Source organism: Amphiura filiformis, chromosome 3 (assembly GCF_039555335.1).
Source record: "Amphiura filiformis chromosome 3, Afil_fr2py, whole genome shotgun sequence".
Lineage (NCBI taxonomy): Eukaryota > Metazoa > Echinodermata > Ophiuroidea > Amphilepidida > Amphiuridae > Amphiura > Amphiura filiformis.
Window position 1 is genome coordinate 25,617,849 of NC_092630.1, and position 11,293 is coordinate 25,629,141.

Here is an 11,293-nt window from a genome sequence, read left to right on the forward strand (position 1 = left end):
TGAAAAGCTAAGGTTCAGCAGCTTGACAGGGTAGGACTGCACCAGCCCCGGGGGCCTTGTTTTAAGGGAATTAATGGATTTATTTGGCTAATACATAAATCGATTAATTCAGTACCCACTCCAAACTGAGAGTCAAAATTTCACGCAAGATGGTCATTAAGAAACTGTTGAGGCCTAATTCACCTTGATTATGACAAAAGTACTAGTAGTCGTATTTTGGCAAATTTTTGCTCCACATGCAATTTGTTCAGGAGAGTAATTATGGGAGCAGGGCAGCTGTTTTTCTCCTTCAAAAAGTGGGTGTCATCTATCCTTGTCCCGGACGCTACAACTAGCTAGCACCCCTGGGCTTTGCGCCATGCCATCACCATGTGCCATGCGCACAGAGTGCTTTCATGTCTAGGTTAGTCAGGGGGAACCCGGCATCTCCTATGAAATCCTGTGCACGCCTCTTGTGAAAATGTGACCCATCGCTTTAAGGGGGTACTACACCCCTGCCCAATTTTGTGCCTATTTTTGCATTTTTCTCAAAAATTATAGCGCATTGGGGCCAAGTAAGATATGTATATTATAGGGACAAGGACTACAACTACTGCACTGGAAATTTTATTTCAGCACAGACAACAGTTGTGGAGTTACAGTCAAAAATGAGGGAAAACCAATATTTGATCAATAAATCAATAACTACTTGCCTTGAGTTGCTGAATTTTCAGTGCAGTAGTTGTAGTCTTTGCCCCTATAATAAACATATCTTACCTGTCACCAATGAGAAAAATGCAAAAATAGGCACAAAATTGGCCAGGGGTGTAGTACCCCTTAAAACACAGCAATTGTCTTCGAAAAGTAGATTTGTAGAACTGCTTTTTTGTGTGAAAATGATGTATCGCATTGATGTTGGATGTCTACAAGATGTTGGATGTCTACAAGATGTTGACTTCATGTGGCAATTCCATTACAAATTACTTTTATCATTTTGTTTAAAAGGTTGGGTTTTTTGTCGCCTAAAAGTTTCAGCTGTCAAAACGAAATGGTTGTTTTTAAATTTCAATAAGATATGAGATAACCAAATTATAGAAGCTTTCTAATCAACATTGTATCAGTGTAGATCTGTAGAATTAAGGTTGGTGATTCAGTTGTATAACATAATATTGCAAAAGAAGTGTACCAATATTAATGTTCTGTATTCATAGCATTTGTTTATATTTATAACAAGTATAATACCCTTTTTACATGGAAAAGAATGTGTATAATAAATACCTGAATTAACAAAATCATTGTATCTGTTTGGTTTGTTGTTGTTGTTTAAATATCGGTATGTGTCAAGGCTATGAAGATGCAAAGTCAATATATTAATTTTTCTCGGCAAATAAACTGGTCAAATATAAAGGAAAAGTTTAATATAATTTAGCTTGGAATTTTTGAAGTGGTGTCAGCTTAATGTATTATAGGACAGATGATGATGGCCATAAGTTTGAAAAATGACATTTATCAGCTTTTGCTGCTGAACGTTTCATATGCTCTATGCTGTAGGAAATGTTACCATACAAAATTCCACTCTGGAGAAGGGAGATGTATTAGTCTTGAAGGACTGTATGCACAAAAGAGTTAAACCAAGTCTAAAGTTAGACCTGGTCTAAGTGGAATTTAGTCCCAGGAGAAAGGATATTTTCCTTCACATTTGCTTAATTTATTTTGTATTATTTTTGAATTTTGCATTTAAATCTTTAGAATTTGCTAGCTAATCTAGGAAGGAAATAAGAGTTAAGGACCATTCCTGATGGATCTTAATTCCAGTTAGACCAGTTCTAACTTTAGACCCGGTCTAACTCTTTTAAGCTGTAGTCACTCTCCCAATTGAATATTTGACTCAGAACTCCTGTTTGACAAAAGTTGTGTTGTCTTTTGACACAATAAAAGTGGTTAATCCTCTATTTTTCCAACTTTCCAAAATAACTACACCATAATTGGTGTTCACATATCCATTTTAATTTTGTGGGCCCTATAATTTAAAAGCTATATAGCAGTGTATGAACCATGATTTGACAATCAATCCTTTTGGGAGCACTTGTTGATGGGATAATGCAGACCCAGTGTATGTTTTTGATTGAGGTAGGGTCCTAAATCTGAAGAATATTTTATTAAAAAACACCTCAAAACTGGGAGCAAAGAAGTACATTTAAATATGCAGTTTTTAATAAAGACCTGTCTCAAACCAAAATCAGCTTATTTTGGCAACATTTGGTTCAAAAGTCGGCATCTTTTAGGGGATAATACGATTTTTTGACAGGACTTAAAAAGTTACATTAAATGATAATGGTTTCATTATTGCCTGAAGTAAATAGTAAAGTACTATTAAAGGTCTGGGGGGGGGGGGAAATATGACAATTTTCATTCAGATATTTATACACACAAGTCAAAATGCCCTGACCTATTTCCTAACAGGCTCCATGTCATTTGGGAAAATGTCCAAACATGACCAAATATGATGCATAATTTTGGTCATTATGCGTAAAGTTTACATCCAAAGTTTGTACAACTTTGCGTAAAGTTTTTGCAAATGCGGAATTTTTACCAACTTTGCGATTTGCGCAAAGCTGATGCGAGTTTCCGCAACTGTGGTCATTTTTGCTGTGTTTGGCCAAGTTTGGACATTTTCTTTTAAAATAATTAAAATAGAATGCCCACTTAATTTAACAAGCACAACACGTTTGAAAAGGTAACAAGGAAGGGTATAAAACGCTTTATTTAGGCCTACATTGTTGAAACATTTGACAACATTCTTACCAAAATATTTTTGAACGTTTACAAAAAAATATTTTAAAATAACATATAGGGCAAAAATTGAGAATGTTGTTTTTATATAACCTGACATTAGGGACCGGTCACTATTTACACAAGGGGAATAAGGGATTTCAATTTTTTTGATGAAAAATTTTGTGTTCTCCCTTCGCTTTCATTCAAAAATTTCTTTGTCCCCCTTACTTTATGAAATTTTCTCCATTGAATTTTCACATCCTCCACATCCCCTTTTTCCTGACATACCGTACTGCAGTTACTGTCCGTTTTCCTATACACAATACACAGTGCTCTCACCATTGACGCGTGACCTCTACAAATGATGTATATGTTGGAAGAATGGACACTTGCCTAGTTAACATCACTGTGTGAAAAATAACCAGCCAATATTTAATTTATTCTCCCAAACTTCTAGCAAATATGTTTCTCTAACATGACCTAAAATTACAGCTAGGTTAGATGTTCAGAAATGGTCGCACTTTTGTAAAATATGAGTGAGGGCAAAGCATAGCTAGCTCATAGCTAGCCAACTCCCCGTGTTAATTGAATGGAGATTTGACCGAAAATATTGAGCTATATTGGTAACGGACCGCTCCGTTCTGAAGGATGCCACAAAAAACGGTACAAGCTACATTTAAACTATTCTGCATAGGTTCTAGAAAATATAGTTTTGTAACATGTCCTAAATTTTTAGCTAATTTAGATGTTTGGAGAGGGTCGCACTTTTGTGTTTTAGGAAGGATATGTAAACGACAGATAACACCAAAAATATGAAGAAATTATTTCCAAACCGTGTTAAGTCAACAATCATTATGTTGCTCATTTTGAAGAATGCTGGTTAACAAAAAGCAGGTCTTTGTCTCATTTCGTGAACAAAGGTACACATACCATTGTTTCCTTTCGTTTCCTTTATAATCGGTTACCCAACTGAAGCTATAATACCAGCTTTATTGCGATGTCGCACATTGAAAACAGACACTTGTGCACAACCAGAGAAGATCTGATTTAATCAGTTGAGCTGCATGCTTCAATGAGTGTTATCTTGGTTTAATAGCTTTTAATGGGGTTTAAGTCCTGCAAAGGTCGAGATGAATTCTACTGTAGACATGACTGCATCATGACAAACAATTTCGGATTTTCTTTGTAGGTCCTAAATGCTATCTTCAGAAGATAGCAAACAATGCAAAAAATGTGAAAAATAATAATATAAAACATTGCCTAACACGCGCTCTAGATGATGATTCAGTACGGCCCGCGGCTAAACTGATTGACCGCGCGCTTAGAAGAAAAAAATAGCCAATAGGCCTAATGCAAAGCTATAAAGAAATACTAAAATGACGAAGCTGACCAAAATTTAAAACGGCACTTTATAAAGCAGAGATTACCAGGAAACTGAAGGAAAAAAATTAAGAAACAAAAATGCAAAAAATGATTAATATTTTAAAAAATGATGATGATTCATTAGGCATACGCAAGAAATTCTTGCCGTTTCGAGCCGTTCTGAATCATCATCTACAACGCGTGCTAGGCAATGTTTTTTTCCAAGTTTTTTTTTTTTAAATGTTTTTTGCTTGCTCGGAAACCGCTTCACATGCGGATTTAGAGGTAGGCCTATATGAACCCTAAAGTACAGGGGCGTAGCAAGCGGGGGGACAGGGTGGACGAAGTCCATGGGCCCCGAAGGTTCAGGGGCCCCGGGCACCAAAGCGAAAATTAAATAAGGACTGATAATGGAGTGCAGGGCCGGAATTACCATTGGGCTAGATGGGCCCGGGTCCAGGGCCCCCGAAATTTGAGGGCCTCAAAATTGCCATATGCATCTTTCTTTTTAACCCCAATAACAGCATGTTTTATGGCCAAAATAGGGCAAAATTGAATGCGCGCGATTCAAGTAGCAAAATTCATGTTGATCTGGGGCTAAAATAGTCTTCAATTGAATTCTTTCATGTGCTTTGCGCGCAAATGTCCCAGTAACATCGGAACAAAATATGTTAGTCCCCCTCTATCTACGTAAACCAAAACTTGGCCATTGACATGAGTGCAAAAGGCTTCCTCGGCACGTGAGTTCGGGGCCTCCAAATTTTGGCCTGGCCCAGGGCCCCCATAAGGTAAATCCCGCCCTGGTCAAAAGGGCCCGTACTGCTCCTTGTCCACGGGCCCCTGATGCTCTTGCTACGCCCCTGCTAAAGTGATATTTTTATAGCGTCATGTTACTGGTGTGCTGTCTTCTGAAGATCAATAAAATTCAAATGTTGCTACATTTTGTTTTGGTTTATAATTTTAACACTAGTATATAGCTGAAATAAAATACAGGCCTATGTTTTCCGCATTGTCCCCTGCGCGAGATATATATTTTCGAATCGAATTAGGCCTACTGATGCTATATCTGCTGAGAATCAAATTAAAATTTCAAATGTTGCAACATTTTGTTTTGGTTTAATTTGAGACTATATGCGTTAATTTGGGACTATATGAGATTCTAAATGCTATGCCTATCTTCAGTAGTATAGCGAAAAAAATCATAAAACACGCACGGTTACTCTGCGCGAATAAAAAAAAATCGGCATTCGGCCTATATGCAGCGCTATTAAAAAAGGGGGGAGATGTAAAAGAAACAGGCAGATGCGGAAAGTGATGAGTCTGTAATATCGCTTTAAACTTTCTGATCGGGACTGATGTATTAGAAAGAAAAAACTCACCGCTACATGATGAAGTAAAAATTTAGAGAAAATAATGTAAAACATTACTTTTAGAGCAGAAAGATGCAATGATTCGGGATGAGATTCTAAATGCTATCTTCAGTAGATATAGCGAGAAAATCCTAAAACGCGCACGGTTACTCTGCCCGAATTAAAATAATGTAAAAATGACGAAGCTGACCAAAATTTAAAACGGCACTTATAAAGCAGAGAATTATCATCTGCCTTTTTCTCTATTTTTCCCTCTTCCCCCCCCCCCCCCCCCCTTTTTTTTTAATAGCGCGGCATATAGGCCGAATGCCGATTTTTTTAATTCGGGCAGAGCACAGCCCCGGTCAATGCAGTTTTGCCGTTTCGCGCCATACTGAATCATCATTTACAAAGCGTGCTAGGCAATGTTTTTTTTTTTTTTTGGAACATTATTTTTTATGTTTTTTGCTTGGTATCTTCTGAAGATAGCATTTAGAGACTAAAAAAAAAATAATTAATACCTCCACCGGAATCTGTTAAAAACATCTTTTCATAAATTATATAAACATATTTTCTTATGTTTACTGATTATTATTTTTACTATCTACTGAAGATAGCAATTACGGCGGGTTATATCCAAGGCAAAATGTAATTTCTTGCGCACTGAATCATTTTTGTGTGTTTTGTTTGGTTTGGTTTGTTTTGTTTTTGTTTTCTTTATTTGTTTTGTTTCTTATATTTTCCTTCGAGTTCCTGGTAATCTCTGCTTTATAAGTGCCGTTTTAAATTTTGGTTAGCTTCGTCATTTTAACATTTCTTTATAGACTTGCATTCGGCCTAATGCCGATTTTTCTCTAAAAAAAAGAGAAACAGGCAGATGCGGAAAGTGATGAGTCTGTAATATCGCTTTAAACTTTCTGATCGGGACTGATGTATTAGAAAGAAAAACCTCGCCGCTACATGATGAAGTAAAAATTAAGAGAAAATAATGTAAAACATTACTTTTAGAGGAGAAAGATGCAATGATTCGGGATGAGATTCAAAATGCTATCTTCAGTACATATAGCGAGAAAATCCTAAAACGCGCACGGTTACTCTGCCCGAATTAAAATAATGTAAAAATGACGAAGCTCACCAAAATTTAAAACGGCACTTATAAAGCAGAGATTATCATCTGCCTGTTTCTCTATTTTTCCCTCTTCCCCCCCCTTTTTTTTTTTAAAATAGCGCGGCATATAGGCCGAATGCCGATTTTTTAAATTCGGGCAGAGCACAGCTCCGGTCAATGCAGTTTTGCCGTTTCGCGCCGTACTGAATCATCATTTACAACGCGTGCTAGGCAATGTTTTTTTTTTTTTGAACATTATTTTTTATGTTTTTGCTTGGTATCTTCTGAAGATAGCATTTAGGGCCTACGAAGAAAAGAATTAATACCTCCAGCGGAATCTGTTAAAAACATCTTTTCATAAATTATATAAATATATTTTCTTATGTTTACTGATTATTATTTTTACTATCTACTGAAGATAGCAATTACGGCGAGTTATATCCAAGGCAAAATGTAATTTCTTGCGCACTGAATCATTTTTGTGTGTTTTTTGTTTGTTTTTGTTTTGTTTTTGTTTTTTTTATTTGTTTTGTTTCTTATATTTTCCTTCGAGTTCCTGATAATCTCTGCTTTATAAGTGCCGTTTTAAATTTTGGTTAGCTTCGTCATTTTAACATTTCTTTATAGACTTGCATTCGGCCTAATGCCGATTTTTCTCTAAAAAAAGAGAAACAGGCAGATGCGGAAAGTGATGAGTCTGTAATATCGCTTTAAACTTTCTGATCGGGACAGATGATTTAGAAAGAAAAAACTCGCCGCTACATGATGAAGTAAATATTTAGAGAAAATAATGTAAAACATTACTTTTAGAGCAGAAAGATGCAATGATTCGGGATGAGATTCTAAATGCTATCTTCAGCAGATATAGCGAGAAAATCCTAAAACGCGCACGGTTACTCTGCCCGAATTAAAATAATGTAAAAATGACGAAGCTGACCAAAATTTAATACGGCACTTATAAAGCAGAGATTATCATCTGCCTGTTTCTCTATTTTGCCCTCTTCCCCCCCTTTTTTTAAATAGCGCGGCATATAGGTCGAATGCCGATTTTTTTAAATTCGGGCAGAGCACAGCCCCGGTCAAGGCAGTTTTGCCGTTTCGCGCCGTAATCATGGTAATGAATCATCATTTACAACGCGTGCTAGGCAATGTTGTTGTTTTTTTGAACATTATTTTTTATGTTTTTTGCTTGGTATCTTCTGAAGATAGCATTTAGGGCCTACGAAGAAAATAATTAATAACTCCAGCGGAATCTGTTAAAAACATCTTTTCATAAATTATATAAATATATTTTCCTATGTTTACTGATTATTATTTTTACTATCTACTGAAGATAGCAATTACGGCGGGTTATATCCAAGGCAAAATGTAATTTCTTGCGCACTGAATCATTTTTGTGTGTTTTTTTGGTTTGTTTGTTTTGTTTTTGTTTGTTTTTATTTGTTTTGTTTCTTATATTTTCCTTCGAGTTCCTGATAATCTCTGCTTTATAATGCCGTTTTAAATTTTGGTTAGCTTCGTCATTTTAACATTTCTTTATAGACTTGCATTCGGCCTAATGCCGATTTTTCTCTAAAAAAAAGAGAAACAGGCAGATGCGGAAAGTGATGAGTCTGTAATATCGCTTTGAACTTTCTGATCGGGACAGATGATTTAGAAAGAAAAAACTCGCCGCTACATGATGAAGTAAAATTTAGAGAAAATAATGTAAAACATTACTTTTAGAGCAGAAAGATGCAATGATTCGGGATGAGATTCTAAATGCTATCTTCAGCAGATATAGCGAGAAAATCCTAAAACGCGCACGGTTACTCTGCCCGAATTAAAATAATGTAAAATGATGACGAAGCTGACCAAAATTTAAAACGGCACTTATAAAGCAGAGATTATCATCTACCTGTTTCTCTATTTTTTACCCCCCCCTTTTTTTTTTAATAGCGCGGCATATAGGCCGAATGCCGATTTTTTTAAATTCGGGCAGAGCACAGCCCCGGTCAAGGCAGTTTTGCCTTTTCGCGCCGTAATCATGGTAATGAATCATCATTTACAACGCGTGCTAGGCAATGTTGTTGTTTTTTTAAACATTATTTTTTATGTTTTTTGCTTGGTATCTTCTGAAGATAGCATTTAGGGCCTACGAAGAAAATAATTAATACCTCCAGCGGAATCTGTTAAAAACATCTTTTCATAAATTATATAAATATATTTTCTTATGTTTACTGATTATTATTTTTACTATCTACTGAAGATAGCAATTACGGCGGGTTATATCCAAAGCAAAATGTAATTTCTTGCGCACTGAATCATTTTTGTGTGTTTTTTTTGGTTTGTTTGTTTTGTTTTTGTTTTCTTTATTTGTTTTGTTTCTTATATTTTCCTTCGAGTTCCTGATAAGCTCTGCTTTATAAGTGCCGTTTTAAATTTTGGTTAGCTTCGTCATTTTAACATTTCTTTATAGACTTGCATTCGGCTTAATGCCGATTTTTTTTTTAAATAGAGAAACAGGCAGATGCGGAAAGTGATGAGTCTGTAATATCGCTTTAAACTTTCTGATCGGGACTGATGTATTAGAAAGAAAAACCTCGCCGCTACATGATGAAGTAAAAATTTAGAGAAAATAATGTAAAACATTACTTTTAGAGCAGAAAGATGCAATGATTCGGGATGAGATTCAAAATGCTATCTTCAGTAGATATAGCGAGAAAATCCTAAAACGCGCACGGTTACTCTGCCCGAATTAAAATAATGTAAAAATGACGAAGCTCACCAAAATTTAAAACGGCACTTATAAAGCAGAGATTATAATCTGCCTGTTTCTCTATTTTTCCCTCTTCCCCCCTTTTTTTTTTTTTTTTTAATAGCGCGGCATATAGTCCGAATGCCGATTTTTTTTAAATCCGTGCAGAGCACAGCCCCGGTCAATGCAGTTTTGCCGTTTCGCGCCGTACTGAATCATCATTTACAACGCGTGCTAGGCAATGTTTTTTTTTTTTGAACATTATTTTTTATGTTTTTTGCTTGGTATCTTCTGAAGATAGCATTTAGGGCCTACGAAAAAAATAATTAATACCTCCACCGGAATCTGTTAAAAACATCTTTTCATAAATTATATAAACATATTTTCTTATGTTTACTGATTATTATTTTTACTATCTACTGAAGATAGCAATTACGGCGGGTTATATCCAAGGCAAAATGTAATTTCTTGCGCACTGAATCATTTTTGTGTGTTTTGTTTGGTTTGGTTTGTTTGTTTTGTTTTTGTTTTCTTTATTTGTTTTGTTTCTTATATTTTCCTTCGAGTTCCTGATAATCTCTGCTTTATAAGTGCCGTTTTAAATTTTGGTTAGCTTCGTCATTTTAACATTTCTTTATAGACTTGCATTCGGCCTAATGCCGATTTTTCTCTAAAAAAGAGAAACAGGCAGATGCGGAAAGTGATGAGTCTGTAATATCGCTTTGAACTTTCTGATCGGGACAGATGATTTAGAAAGAAAAAACTCGCCGCTACATGATGAAGTAAAAATTTAGAGAAAATAATGTAAAACATTACTTTTAGAGCAGAAAGATGCAATGATTCGGGATGAGATTCTAAATGCTATCTTCAGCAGATATAGCGAGAAAATCCTAAAACGCGCACGGTTACTCTGCCCGAATTAAAATAATGTAAAAATGACGAAGCTGACCAAAATTTAAAACGGCACTTATAAAGCAGAGATTATCATCTACCTGTTTCTCTATTTTTCCCTCTTCCCCCCCTTTTTTTTTTTTTTTAATAGCGCGGCATATAGGCCGAATGCCGATTTTTTTAAATTCGGGCAGAGCACAGCCCCGGTCAAGGCAGTTTTGCCTTTTCGCGCCGTAATCATGGTAATGAATCATCATTTACAACGCGTGCTAGGCAATGTTGTTGTTTTTTTGAACATTATTTTTTATGTTTTTTGCTTGGTATCTTCTGAAGATAGCATTTAGGGCCTACGAAGAAAATAATTAATACCTCCAGCGGAATCTGTTAAAACATCTTTTCATAAATTATATAAATATATTTTCTTATGTTTACTGATTATTATTTTTACTATCTACTGAAGATAGCAATTACGGCGGGTTATATCCAAAGCAAAATGTTATTTCTTGCGCACTGAATCATTTTTGTGTGTTTTTTTTGGTTTGTTTGTTTTGTTTTTGTTTTCTTTATTTGTTTTGTTTCTTATATTTTCCTTCGAGTTCCTGATAATCTCTGCTTTATAAGTGCCGTTTTAAATTTTGGTTAGCTTCGTCATTTTAACATTTCTTTATAGACTTGCATTCGGCTTAATGCCGATTTTTCTCTAAAAAAGAGAAACAGGCAGATGCGGAAAGTGATGAGTCTGTAATATCGCTTTAAACTTTCTGATCGGGACTGATGTATTAGAAAGAAAAACCTCGCCGCTACATGATGAAGTAAAAATTTAGAGAAAATAATGTAAAACATTACTTTTAGAGCAGAAAGATGCAATGATTCGGGATGAGATTCAAAATGCTATCTTCAGTAGATATAGCGAGAAAATCCTAAAACGCGCACGGTTACTCTGCCCGAATTAAAATAATGTAAAAATGACGAAGCTCACCAAAATTTAAAACGGCACTTATAAAGCAGAGATTATCATCTGCCTGTTTCTCTATTTTTCCCTCTTCCCCCCTTTTTTTTTTTTTTTTTTTAATTCGCGGCATATAGTCCGAA